This window comes from Trichechus manatus, unplaced genomic scaffold (assembly GCF_000243295.1).
Source record: "Trichechus manatus latirostris isolate Lorelei unplaced genomic scaffold, TriManLat1.0 scaffold00174, whole genome shotgun sequence".
NCBI lineage: Eukaryota > Metazoa > Chordata > Mammalia > Sirenia > Trichechidae > Trichechus > Trichechus manatus.
Window position 1 is genome coordinate 2,622,106 of NW_004444110.1, and position 12,959 is coordinate 2,635,064.

A 12,959-nucleotide genomic window follows, 5' to 3' on the forward strand; every position below is an offset into this window, starting at 1 on the left:
TAGCAGTTTACAAAGCAAGGACACAAACGGCTCCTAAGCCTATGAAGAGGCATATAACCATACTAATAATTAGAGAAATGCAAACTAAAGTGAGATTTTTTTTTTCTTATCAGAAGAACAATAATAAAAAAGACTAATAACAACCTGGTAAGAATATGGGGAAACAGACACTCATATATTGATGTTGTTAGGTGTTGTCAAGTTTTGGCTCAAAGTGACCCCACGTGACAGAGTAGAACTGCCCAAAGGGTTTTCTAGGGTGTAGTCTTTAAGTAAGCAGATAGCCAGCTCTTTTCTTCTGCAGAGTGACCGGTGGGTTCGAACTGCCAATCTTTCGGTTAGCAGGTGAGTGCTTAATGATTACACCACCAGGGTTCCTTCTACTGGTATATACCCATTGTCGTGGAGTTGATTCCAACTCATAGTGACCCTGTAGGACAGTGTAGTACTGCCCCATAGGATTTCCAAGGCTGTAATCATTATTTGGAAACCCTGGTGGCATGGTGGTTAAGAGCTATGGCTGCTAACCAAAAGGTTGGCAGTTTGAATCCACCAGGTGCTTCGTGGAAACTCTATGCAGCAGTTCTACTCTGTCCTGTAGGGTTGCTAGGAGTTGGAATTGACTCGATGGCAACGGGTTTGGTTTTTTGGAATCTTTACTTACAAAAGCAGACTGTGACATCTTTCTCCTGCAGAGCAGCCAGTGGGTTCAGACTGCCACCCTGTCAGTTAGCAACTGAGTACTTAACCACTGTGGCTCCAGAGCTCCTTAGGCTAAAGTTATGGGACTGAATGGGCTGGACAGGGTGAGGAGACGGGGTGCCTGGACTGGAACTTTGGGGATAACCAATATTTAAAGGCAGACAAAGAGGAGCCTTGAAGAAAACCTAAAGGCACTTCCTGAGAAGCAGAGGAAAAAGTGATGATATCAAGGCAGAAGACAGTAAGGGAGTTTGAGGGATTCAAATGCTGCTTAGAAGTCTACCAAGATATAAACCGAAAAGTGTTCGTTAGATTTGTCAACTCAGTTCTTGGCAAGAATGCTTTGAATTGAATGAGCAAAAGCCAGATTATGCTAGGTTGAGGAGTAAGGTGGGGAGAGGAAACGGTGAGCATAGGTGGATTTTTCTGGAAATTCCTTTGTAAATTATAGGACGTGAATGTGGTAGCATGAGGGGATATATGTTGTGGGCAGAGCCCTCCTTGAAGATTTTCCCAGCTAAATTGTGAATCAAATAACCTCGGTAAAGGGAGATAGAAAGATTCTGGTAGATTATGGGGATTATAATATGTTGAATATTTATATCCAATTTAGGACTTCACCATTTGTGAGAAAGAATTTGGGAACTATTTTGAGGAGAATCATACAGTCGGTTATAGGATCATGAGGCTTTGACCATATTATGTGGGACTATCTAACTATCTTCAAGTATGAAGAGTGCTATTTCTCAGAAGAGTATGACTATTTGTACTCAATCTCCCCAAAGAAGAGAATGTGGAAAAGGGCTGCAGTTGCAACATGAGGGATTTAATTTGGAAAGCAAGATTTCCTGACGTCATGAGTGAACGTTCAGACAGGTCACCAAAGCTGCTGTAAAATCTCTTTTTAGAGGCCTTAGAAATACAACATTTATAGTTTTAAAATAAGGCTTTTAACAGTAGACATTGGTGATTTTGATTAATCTTTTTGAGAGAGAATAGCTGGCTGGATGGCTATGGTAGCTCAGGGACCTGACCACGCCACTCCCTACAGCTGCGTGGTGAGTCTCTTGCCAGCTAAATGGAGCTGATTTGACACAAAGTGGTTGTTTGTAAGCCCCTGAGAGTGCTTCCCACATCTCAAACCCTGGGGCTGTCCCCAGGGCTTCCTGTGAGCTTCAAGTTTAGATCTAAGTAAACTTGAAAAATGCATCTGGCGTGGGCTGATTCTGGAATTCTGGAGCGTAAGATAATTTGGACAAAAGCAGAAGTAAAGTGGAAATTTCAGAGTTCTCTATGTCCTTGTGAAGTTCGGAGGCCTGGAAACACATTTACTTTCCTCTCAAAAAGAACTGAATGGATGACCCGATCATTGTGTGCAGTTTATATATTATCTAACCGTTTCGCAGCGTTACGGGTGCCCTGCCTCCGCCTGCCACCAATTATATTTTTTGGTGGGAAAAGAACATAAACCAATCATACTATGTTCATTCAAACTTCCTTTTATTCTCTTAAAGATTTATCTTTATGTAAGAAGAATTTTATTACTGTCTTAAAGGAATGATTTCATTAAATGTCTTTACAAGGGTATTTGTATCATATTTAAAAGTTTTATTAGTATTACAATTATTGTGTCTATTAAAATCTGTGTGAAAATGCATTGGCATAGACATTAATGTCACACACTTATACAAACAGGAAAAAAAAAAAGAGAGAAATTTTTGCTTAATGTAAGCTTTGGTATCATGCCAGTCTCCAAATTTAAAATTGTGGTAAGCTTAGAAAGGATGTTGACTTTTCTTTTACTGAATATAAATTGTGATTTAACCAGTAATAAACAAGATAAGTAGCTATTGCCAAGGTTAATTATGTATATGTTTATTTTTGTAGATTGTTTTCTATTCTATCTTCTTTTTTTAGGTAGATTAAAAAAAAACCCATTGCCGTCGAGTGGATTCTGACTCATAGCAACCCTACAGATTAAGTGCTTAAAAATAGCATTCACAAATTTGCCTGTCTCTATTAGTTACCTTGGAAACCCTGGTGGCGTAGTAGTTAAAAGCTACAACTGCTAACCAAAAGGTCAGCAGTTCGAATCCACCAGGCATCCCTTGGAAACTCAATGGGCCAGTTCTACTCTGTCCTATAGGGTCACTATGAGTCAGAATCGACTTGATGGCAATGGGTTTTGGTTTCTGTTTATTTGTTACCTTAAGGTCCCTAGGTGGCACAAATGGCTTGTGCTTGACTACTAACCTAAAGGTTGGTGGTTAGAACCTGCCCGGCAGCGCCACTGAAGAAAGGTTTGGTGATCTGCTTCCACAAAGATTACAACCAAGAAAACCCTATGGAGCAATTCTACTCTGTCACACATATCGTCACCATGAGTCTGAGTTGACTTGATGACAACCGGTTTGGTTTTCTGGTGTAGTATTTACCTTATGAACTAAGACAGTAACAAGGCACCAGTTACGGCTGGAGTAAAGTTATTGTTTGCTGCTAAATAGAATAATTAGTCATGATTCTAGATTCGTTAATTCATGGCATATTCACTCAGCTTATTCATTCTCTCATTCATTCGTTCATTTGGTGGCTACTCAGTGCCAGGAGTGCTGCTAAGCACTGGGAATGAATAACACATGTCCCCTGCACTCCAGAGGCTTGCAATCTGTTGAAAGGAAACAGACACATAAAAAATTAGGGGTAATTATATTAGTTAGAACTGTTTGGTTGCATGTGACAGAGACCCAGCTTAAACTAATAAAGAAAAATGGGGGGATTTATTGGCTTACAGGCTCCAGTGAAGGTCTGAACAAACAAAGCATGAAAAGACAGGGATGCAACCAAGCCTTTGGGACAATTGGCAACAGGAACTTCCCCTAGGAATGAACTTCCCTCTGTTTTTTACCTCCAAGTGACACCTTCCATTATCCCTTACTGAAGGTCAGCTTTGCTCTCCATGGTGGTTAACTTACTAGTGCTAACCTTTTACTATCAAGTTCACATCTTCCGCAGAGGAGGAGACCAACTTATTTTTGAAGCTTCAGTTTAAAAAATTCTTGAGATGTTCTCTGATTAGCCTGACTTGAACCAGGTGCCCAATTCTAGATCAATCAAGTGTGGCCATTGGTAGGGGGTCAAGTCAAAAATATGACAGCTTTTGAAATGGCTATATGGATAGAGATGAAGACGACAATTCTGGAAGAAGTTAAGAGTACCTGACTGATAAACCATTTATCTTCTAGCATTATGAGTACCATGATAGAAATCTTAACTGGCATAAACGGGGTCATAAAATGGAGGTTAGTTGATTCTTATAGGGAAAAGGTGTACTTGAGCTTGATTTTGAAACCTGCCATAGTTATTCTTCAAGTGGGTTACTGGGCTGAGGGAGTGGGGAGAAAGCATAGGACTGGTTAAAAAGAAGGTCTGAAGAGATAGTTTGGGCCAGAACAGTAAGGACCTTATATTTCATGTTATGTCCTGTTAACAAATATTAAAATAATTTTTTTAAAAGAAGCACCCAAAACTTTTCTTTAGACTGTTTTCAAGATAAGGAAGGAATAACAACAAACTCATTTTTTTTCTGCTTAACAAGTACATAAAAGATAATTTTCTTAAAAATCTGGTATTTTGAAAGGTTTATGCACGTGCATTTAAAAGAAGTATGTGTAGATTTTTATAGAATTTATAAATTTTATTTGCACATAAACTTATTAATGTTTGTTGGTGTGCACTGTTAAAGATGTTAGAAATTTGTCCTTGATCTGCAATGGCTGACTTTTGGAGGAGGGAGGAGAAGGAAGTTAAGGAATGGACCAGAAGGTTGGGAAAGGCAAGAGCTAAACTGAAAGGTGAATTGGAAAAGATGTGCTAAAGATAAAGATCAAGGTTTAAATTTGGAATGGAAACGACATCCAAGAAGAAGTTCTAGGAACAGAAAAAATGATGACATGTGGGTAGAAAATCTGAGTGGTAACAGTGAGGTTGGGGGTATTTCTGAGCATATGAGTTAATTTCAGCATCATATTATTTGAGTTCATTGAACCTGAGGATGGAATTGACAGACATTGGTATTAAATTATTACATTCTTATTAACATTTTTGACTTGGGGTTTCCAAATATTAACAATTGCCCAATTAATTAGCCAGCAGTCATGAAGGCAGGGACCTTGTCTTTTATGTTTTTCAATCTACCTGGCTCAGTGTTGAGTACATAAAAGTGTCGGCTTCTTGATTAATTTCTAATAATTTGACAACTATCTCTTACAGGATAGAGTAGATATGCACTTCATAAGATGCCTTTTAATTAACTCATTCCAGGTTGGAAAACTAAATTTATATAATCAGGATTTTCTCAAAACGGTGTACTGATTCCTTACCTTTAACATCAGTGTGGTGAAACAAGACCAGCTATGTAGTATAAGAGTAGATGTTTCTTTCTGGTTACAGGAAAATTTGCTTAAAGTGGAGCTCATTTCACAATGAACAAACAAGTTTCCCTGGCAAGTTTGGTAGCAAGCTTTCTTTTGTCAAGCTTGATTACGTACTTTGGCTGCAAAAACCAAACATATGCTCCAATGCAATTAAGTCCTTGCTCAGAGTGATTCTCCTTATTTGTCCAAGAGTTTCAGAACTAATGTTTTTTTGCACTTACAGCCCCATGTATTCAGGGACAACAGGCACCCCAGGGACTTGGGCTTGATTCATCACTTTCATAGTTAAGAAGCAGGCCATGCTATTTTAGTCATTTTCAAGGGTGGCAAGTTGGATGCTGAATGTTTCAAAGGCCAAAATATCTTACTTCGTACGCAGCCACATGCAATGAATTTCAGCCAGTGCCTGGTAGATCTGTTTCCCGACAAAGATGATAGCAAAGTCACTTACACTCCTATATGCTGTAATTTAAACAAAATGCATCCTGTTCACTGTCTATTCTTCCAATAATCACATCTTTAATTTAAAAGTCATTAATATCTTCTATACATTGCCTAAGAAATAAATGCTTTTCAAATTTTAGGGCATATACTTATTCTAAGTTTAATACAGCTGATTTGTTAAAATGACAGAGGGAGGTGTTTTATATCAAAAATAATTTTCACAGATGAGAATTGCACTAGATGTTAAATTTATAAAATTATTTCAAAGAACCATGGAATCATACAGTTTAGACACAAACTCAATCCTTTTGCATAAATTCCTCTGTGTTTGTTAATTGGTTTTCTCAATCCTTTTCTAGGTTATGTGAATCACAGGATTCCCAAGTGTTTGACAAATGTGGAATATGAGGTTTAATATACTTAAACTTGACAAAAGCCATCCAACAAGTGAGTCACGGGTAAGAAATATCCAACACAAATATGCTATTTCCCCTAACTTGGGATTAAGAAAAAAGAAATATGTGCTTAATATATATTTTTTTCAATTATTTTAACAAAGAGTCATAATAATATGCTAATAGAACATCAGAATTAGGTAGATAGCTTTTAGAACTTATCTGGTCCGAGCCCTTAATTTTCAAATGGGAAAGGCAGCCTAGAGAATTGATATGATCTTTGCCTATTCATCTACCCACCAACTTCAGCTGGTCATACCCCAGACAAGCCTGATGACAGCTTACATCAAGCACTCATAGCCACAACCACCATCATTCATACATTGGTGGCTTGTCATGTGCCAGGCACTGTGCTACTGCCTTATCACTATTAGTTTATTTCATCTTTACAATATTCAAAGAGGTACTTACCATTACCATTCCTGTTGTACAGGAAAAAAAAAAAAAAAAAGAGCCTCAGAGGGATGATCTCACTTCTTCAATAAAGTGATTTAAGGGATTTGAACCCAGGTTTCCCTGACTTCAAAGCCCAATCTCTTCTCAACTATTCTACCACTAAATGATGCAGCTATGATGAACTGACTGTCATGTATGGACGTTTCAGAGAAAATGCACGACAAGATCAAAGCAGGGTTTTTGGCTGAATAATCTGATACTGCTATACTGGGGCGTGTGATTCTAGAAGGTGCGTGATTCAGATTTCCATATCTGGTAGAGTTCGTCTGAAGTAAGAGTATGGGAGAATCTATACTTTACTAAGTGGGTTTCTCAACTTTGATTGTCTTGACTCCTGTCTTCGAAGTCTTCTACTCTCTTCGCTGCTGTCTATCCAGATTTAGAAGGAGAATGGAAGAGTTAAGCAGATGAATAAAAATAGCTCAGAAAGGTTTGCATTCATGTATGCATTTATTACTCACAAATAGTGAGTAAACACATATGCCAGACACACGTTCCCTGACCTCATAAAGCTTATATTCTAGTGCCGTGTTTGTTAGCGGGGAGGGGAGGTTGTGTACGTAAACAATGAACTTTATTTGATCATAAATAACTTTCCATAGGAGTATCTCTTCACACTAATGAACACATATGGGGAATACTGATTAATACTTATGTATAGTTATTTATTTTTCACAAAGTTCCTACTAAGTTTGGAGGCTGCAAGTTTGATCCCAGAAGATATTGGTGTTGCTCTCTGAATTGATCAAAGGCTCTATTGTACTACAATGGTTGTTTTCCACAAAGTATTTTCAGAGATCACTGAAGCTCCACACACACTTTGATTTGTACACTTTATAGCTATGTGCTTAAAAATTCATCCTATAGATAGCTAAAACTCCAGGAACTATAGTCAGGGTGAGAATAGTAATATAGGATGTGGTATGACAGTAACTGGCAAAACAAGGGAGAGAGGAAAAACACACACACACACACACACAAAATTCCCTAGTTTCCTGCTGCCTGGAAATAAACATGCAGGATATGCTTATATTAACAACAGCTGTAGATTTTTGTTAAGTTAAAAGTATGGAGATATTTAAAAAACAAAAACAAAAGCAAAAACAAACTATGTCTGGAAACATTTTAAGCTAAGACGCCATAAAAATGCGTTGGACGCTACGTTAGGAGAAGAGTTGGTTGCAAGTAACACTAAAACTCAAAATGAGATTATTATCTCTTGTTATATGTCTGGAGGAAGGAAGTCTCATACCAGTGTCAATGCTTTGCTCAATTGTCTGGATTGGATTGCGTCCCCCGAAAAGATATGTCAAAATCCTGACCCCCATACCTGTGAACATGACCTTGTTTGGGGAATTAGGGTTTTCCTTTGAAAATATTACCTGTTAAATTATACTTGAGTAGGATGAATCCTAGTCCTAATCCCATTTGAGTAGTGTCTTGTAAAAGGGACTGACAGACATGCAAATAGTCAACACAGGGAGAAGATACCATGTGAGAATCCATCTACAAGTCAAGGAACACCAAGAAATGCCTAGGGCTACCAAAAGCTGAAAAGAACAAGGATAGATCTTCTCTGAGAGCTGACACCCTAAATTTGGACACCCATCTTCCAGAAATATGATAGAGTAAATTTCCGTTCTTTAAAGCCATTCCTCTGTGATTTTTTTATGACATCCCTAGGAAACTAAGACACCCCAGAAAGCCCTCAGGGACATAGTCACGTCCTAGCTTCATGTTCTTCCGTTCATGGCCTCTATTCTTAGGGCCACCGCAGGGTCCAGGAAGACCACTTCAACTCTAGCCATTACATCACTTTCTAGACAGAAGAAGGAGAAGGAAGGAGATGAGACCACTGTCACCCTTTACAGACATTTCTCATTAAATTGCATATATTGCTTCTATTTACATCCCTCAGGCCAGAATTTAGAGAAATGTCTGCATCTAGCTGCAAAGAAGCTAGGAAATATAATCTTTATTCCAGGTGGCTAAATGCCCAGCTCAAGTTCAGGGATTCTATTACTATAGAAAATGGAAGAATAGATAGTGAGGTAGAACTGTAACAGTCTCTGCCATGGACAACTCTCAGTCTGTCTCTGCCCCAAGTATCCCATGTCTATAATTTTAAATTCAGAGTGAGCACACCTTCAATGAAACATGTTTTTCCAACTTGTCTCTGAGGTACAAAAACATCTCTGAATGTCCTGAGACACATTGTGGGAGGAGGTTGGTATTAAGAAGAGAGAAATACCAAATGAATTTTCATCTTGTTCTAGGTCCTACTAAAATTTCACAGACGCAGTAGCATCATCTCAGCATGATCCATTTGTTCCTCTCATAATAATGCATTTTATGTTCCTCAAGCACCTGGAACGCTAGCGTGCCACTGCCTGACTTGCCTCAAATCGAGACAGTAAAATAAACTGTTGGCATACCACAGACTTTTTCCTTCCAGAACTCTCTGATCTTGCTTTAGTGTAAAGGCCAAATTTGTCACAGGGAAAATAATTTTAAGAAGTATCGTGAAGTAAACTCTTTTGCCACGTTCTGAATATTGACCCTTAGTAATAAAATCTTCTTACATTTTCTAGGATAGCGTTGAATCATCCCTTAAATGATTAGTAAGCAGACAAGATGCAGGGCTTCACTTAGCCCTTTGAAAGGGAAAACTAGTAGACCTAGGTACATTGGATAAAAGTGAGTCAAGATGGAGGTGCATTCAATCTTTCAGAGTAGACCACTGAGATTATTTTTTCAAAGATCTTATATGTGAACAAAACAGGCATGTCACAGTCTTTTATGTGCCTATATAGATGAGATTTATTCTTAGGCATTTTCCAAGTTAAATATTGATTACTACTAGAGAGTTGCTCTGTTCAATTATTTTTTTTCTCAGTCTCTTCCCCCACACACATTAAAAATGATACAAATGTTCCACTCAGTGAGTGTGGGAAGACATGGAGCAGAAGGAGGGAAAGAATGACAGAAACTTAATGAAGGCCATCAGAAACCTCTGCCAGCAAATGTTTTGGAGAGGTTAATAATAATCAAACACTAATGCTCTTAAGGAGCTTTTACCTTGAAGATATCCAGCTACCATGTGGAGTTTAACTTATCTAATCTAAAAGCAACACTTTAAATTTTTAATTCTCAACTCTTATGTATGGAAATATTTGGCTGGACCAAGTTAGTTCTCAGATGTTGCTGAGTTTTAAAAAGCATTACTCATTACACCATGAAGAGCCTCTGATACAACCAGAGTTGTATCAGTTTCCAAGCTCAGAGCTGTGACAGCATCCCAGTAGAGTCTGTAAAGTTGTTTTTGCAATCTTTGACAGAGAAGAAAAGAAGACGTATGGGGTAAAGTATGAGAGAAGTTCTTCTAAACTTTCCCCCAGCAGCAGGAAACAAAATTAAAAACAAAGGAACCAGAAAATAAAATGTGTGTCTGGGAATCCAGTGGATTAATTTCCTCATAATGTACCTGCTTCAGGAAGTGCTTGCAGGGGAAATGTTTGCTGGTTCCTCAAATGTCATAGCTTCCCTTTGGTCTCTCCCGGTGGATCCAATTTCTCAGCAGCGCGTTGTACTCCCTGTTGTTTCCAGTCTTTTTAATGGATAAGAATCATCTGGTGCATAACCCATAGCTGGGCTGGAGGCTGAGTGCAGCTGGCTACAGCTGTGCAGAGTAGTCTGAGAACTGAACTGTTCATATAAGGTGGTTTAAGAAGGTATTTGTAAGTGGAGCAGACAACGGGCTCTGTGCCAATCTCAGCTGGTAAGAGGGGTTAACCTTCTGAAGGAATTACGTTGGCTGTTGGTGGTCACAAAGATGGAACTGAACAGAAAGTGGAGGGTTCATTACCCTGATGTCCTTTTCACAGCCGAACCTCAATCTCTCTGTGGTCAAGTAGATGCACCCAATATAGAGAAAGGCCATGCTCTTTTCATTCCTGCCTTTAAAGTCTTTTCATCACAAATTCTTCTTTGGAGAAATCTTAGCGGTGACACCACATTCTCATTAATTGGAGCATGTATTTTTATGCAATGTTTAAATAATACGTGTGTGAGTTTGAAAAGCATGCAGTGGCTTTTGGGTGGGGAGCTGTGGTCTTTATACAGTGCAAACTCATGCTATGTTTTCACTCTGGGCAGCAGGAGAACAGGAGTGATTAACATGAAAAGGATGATGAGTATGAGTTAGCAAGAGGAGCCTGGAGAGTATGTTTTGTTTTAGACAAAGAGAAGGAATAAATTCATAGATACATAGACTCCAACTCATGGTGACCTTATGTACAACAGAACGAAATGTTGCACTGCATCTGGGTTTGAATCCATTGTTGTCCTCACTGTTGCTGGCCCTCTACTTCAATAAACATGATATCCTCCTCCAGCAATTGATTCCTCATGAAGAAGTGTCCAAAGTAAGTGAGTCTGACAGAATTCTGTTGTGATCCATAAGTTTTGACTAATTTTCAGACGTAAATTGTCAGGCCTTTATTCCTAATCTACCTTAGTTTGGAAGCTTCAAAGAAACCTGTCCACCATGCGTGAACCTGATGGGATTTGAAATAGTGGTGGCATAGCTTCCAGCATCATAGTAACACACAAGCGACCACAGTATGACAAACTGACCAACGGGTGGTAGTTAAATTTTAGAGTAAGGAAATACTGGATATCATAGATTAGAAAGAGAAATGGTGATGTCCTGAGAATCAACATACAATAGCAAGAATTCTTCAGGATTGAAATTTCAAAACAGGTGGAGTCCAGGCTGTAAAATGTAGTGGTGCCAGCATGAAGACTCTGAGACAAGCTTTTGAAAAAATAAAGGGTGTTTTCACTTTTCCTTTTTATGTTTTTCTGACTATGTGTGGGTGCTTGTTGCTAAAGGGAGCATTGTGGGCTGTCTCCTGATTTAGCAAGATCAGAAGTCATCAACCTTCTGGGAAGAACTTACACACATCTATTATGAAGTTAGTAATGGCTCTATAATCGTCACTTATTTTTAAAAGTTGCTGCCAAGTAAAGTTACTTTATAATTTTACTTAAAAATTTCCCCAGATAATTTTAAATCATTTTCAAAATTCAAAGAAGTGGTTAAATTAAACATTGTTTCCCCTATCTCCTATTTTTCTTGGGGTTGAATAAGAAGCATAACAGTAGAAATGAAGGATTGGAATTTTCTAGTGCTTTCTATTAAGTTTAATGTCTTCTGTGGTATTGTAACAAAGCATTTTTCTTATACAGCCAAGTAAACTAGGAGGAAATGGCATGTAAAATAAAATAAAAAAATGATTTTGTACTTACAGAAAAAAGTCATGAAGACAAAGGATGACTAAGATTGAAATGTCTTGATGACATTAATGAAGATAGTGCAGCTCCAGCTAAATCCTTAAACCACATTGGCAGATCTGGATTATGAAATATGTGTGTGTTTGTGGGGAGTAGAAGGTGGTGGAGAGGCTATTTTCTCTTTTTCCTGCTCTCTCTCTCCCCGTGCTTTCAGGGCTGTTGACAGGTGGGTATGGTGGCCACAAGAGGAAGTTGGCTCTGTGGTTCTGAGGGGCCTACGGAAAGGGTTAGCAGTCCAGGCCTGACTTTTGGCATCTTTCCTGACTGGGTCAAAGCCAACAAGGATAAGGGCCAGGGCCATTTCTTTCCTCTCAATAGCTGCCAGGAGGGTCCAGGGCTCATGTAGCTCAGGCTAAGAACTACCTCTCAGTATCCCTCATGTAAGGATCCATGGTGGCACAATGGTTCAGCGCTTGGCTGCTAACCCAAGATCGGTGGTTTCAACCCACCAATGGCTCCATGGGAGAAAGGACCTGGTGATCTGCTCCCATAAAGATTATAGCCTAGGAAACCCTATGGGGCAATTCTACTCTGTCCTACAGGGTCTCCATGAGTCAGAATTGACTTGATGGCACATAATGACAACAACAACACCCCTCATATACATGTTGTTGTTGTTAGCTGCCTTGAGTTGTCCCCCAACTCGTGGACACCTCGTGCACAATGGGATCTGACCATTTGATCCATAGAGTTTTCATTGGCTGATTTTTGGAAGTAGATCACCAGAACTTTCTTCCTAGTCCATCTTAGTCTGGAAACCCCTTTGAAATCTGGTCAGCATCATAGCAACAGGCAAGCCTCCAATGATAGACAAATGAGGAATGAGCTTGCGGTGCATTGGCCGGGAATTGAACCTGGGTCTCCTGCATGGAAGGTGGGAAATCTACAACTGAACCACCACTGTATATACATATACATAGTTAAAGTAGATGAGCTGGGCATATATATTTTTGGACAACGGCAGTTTTTTTTCCTTTTTTTTTTTATTGTACTTCAGGTGAAGGCTTACAGACAAATATTTTCTGATGAAACAGTAGTACACATATTGTTTTATGACATTGGTTAACAACCCCGCACCATGTCAACCCTCTCCCTTCTTGAACTTTTTTTTTTT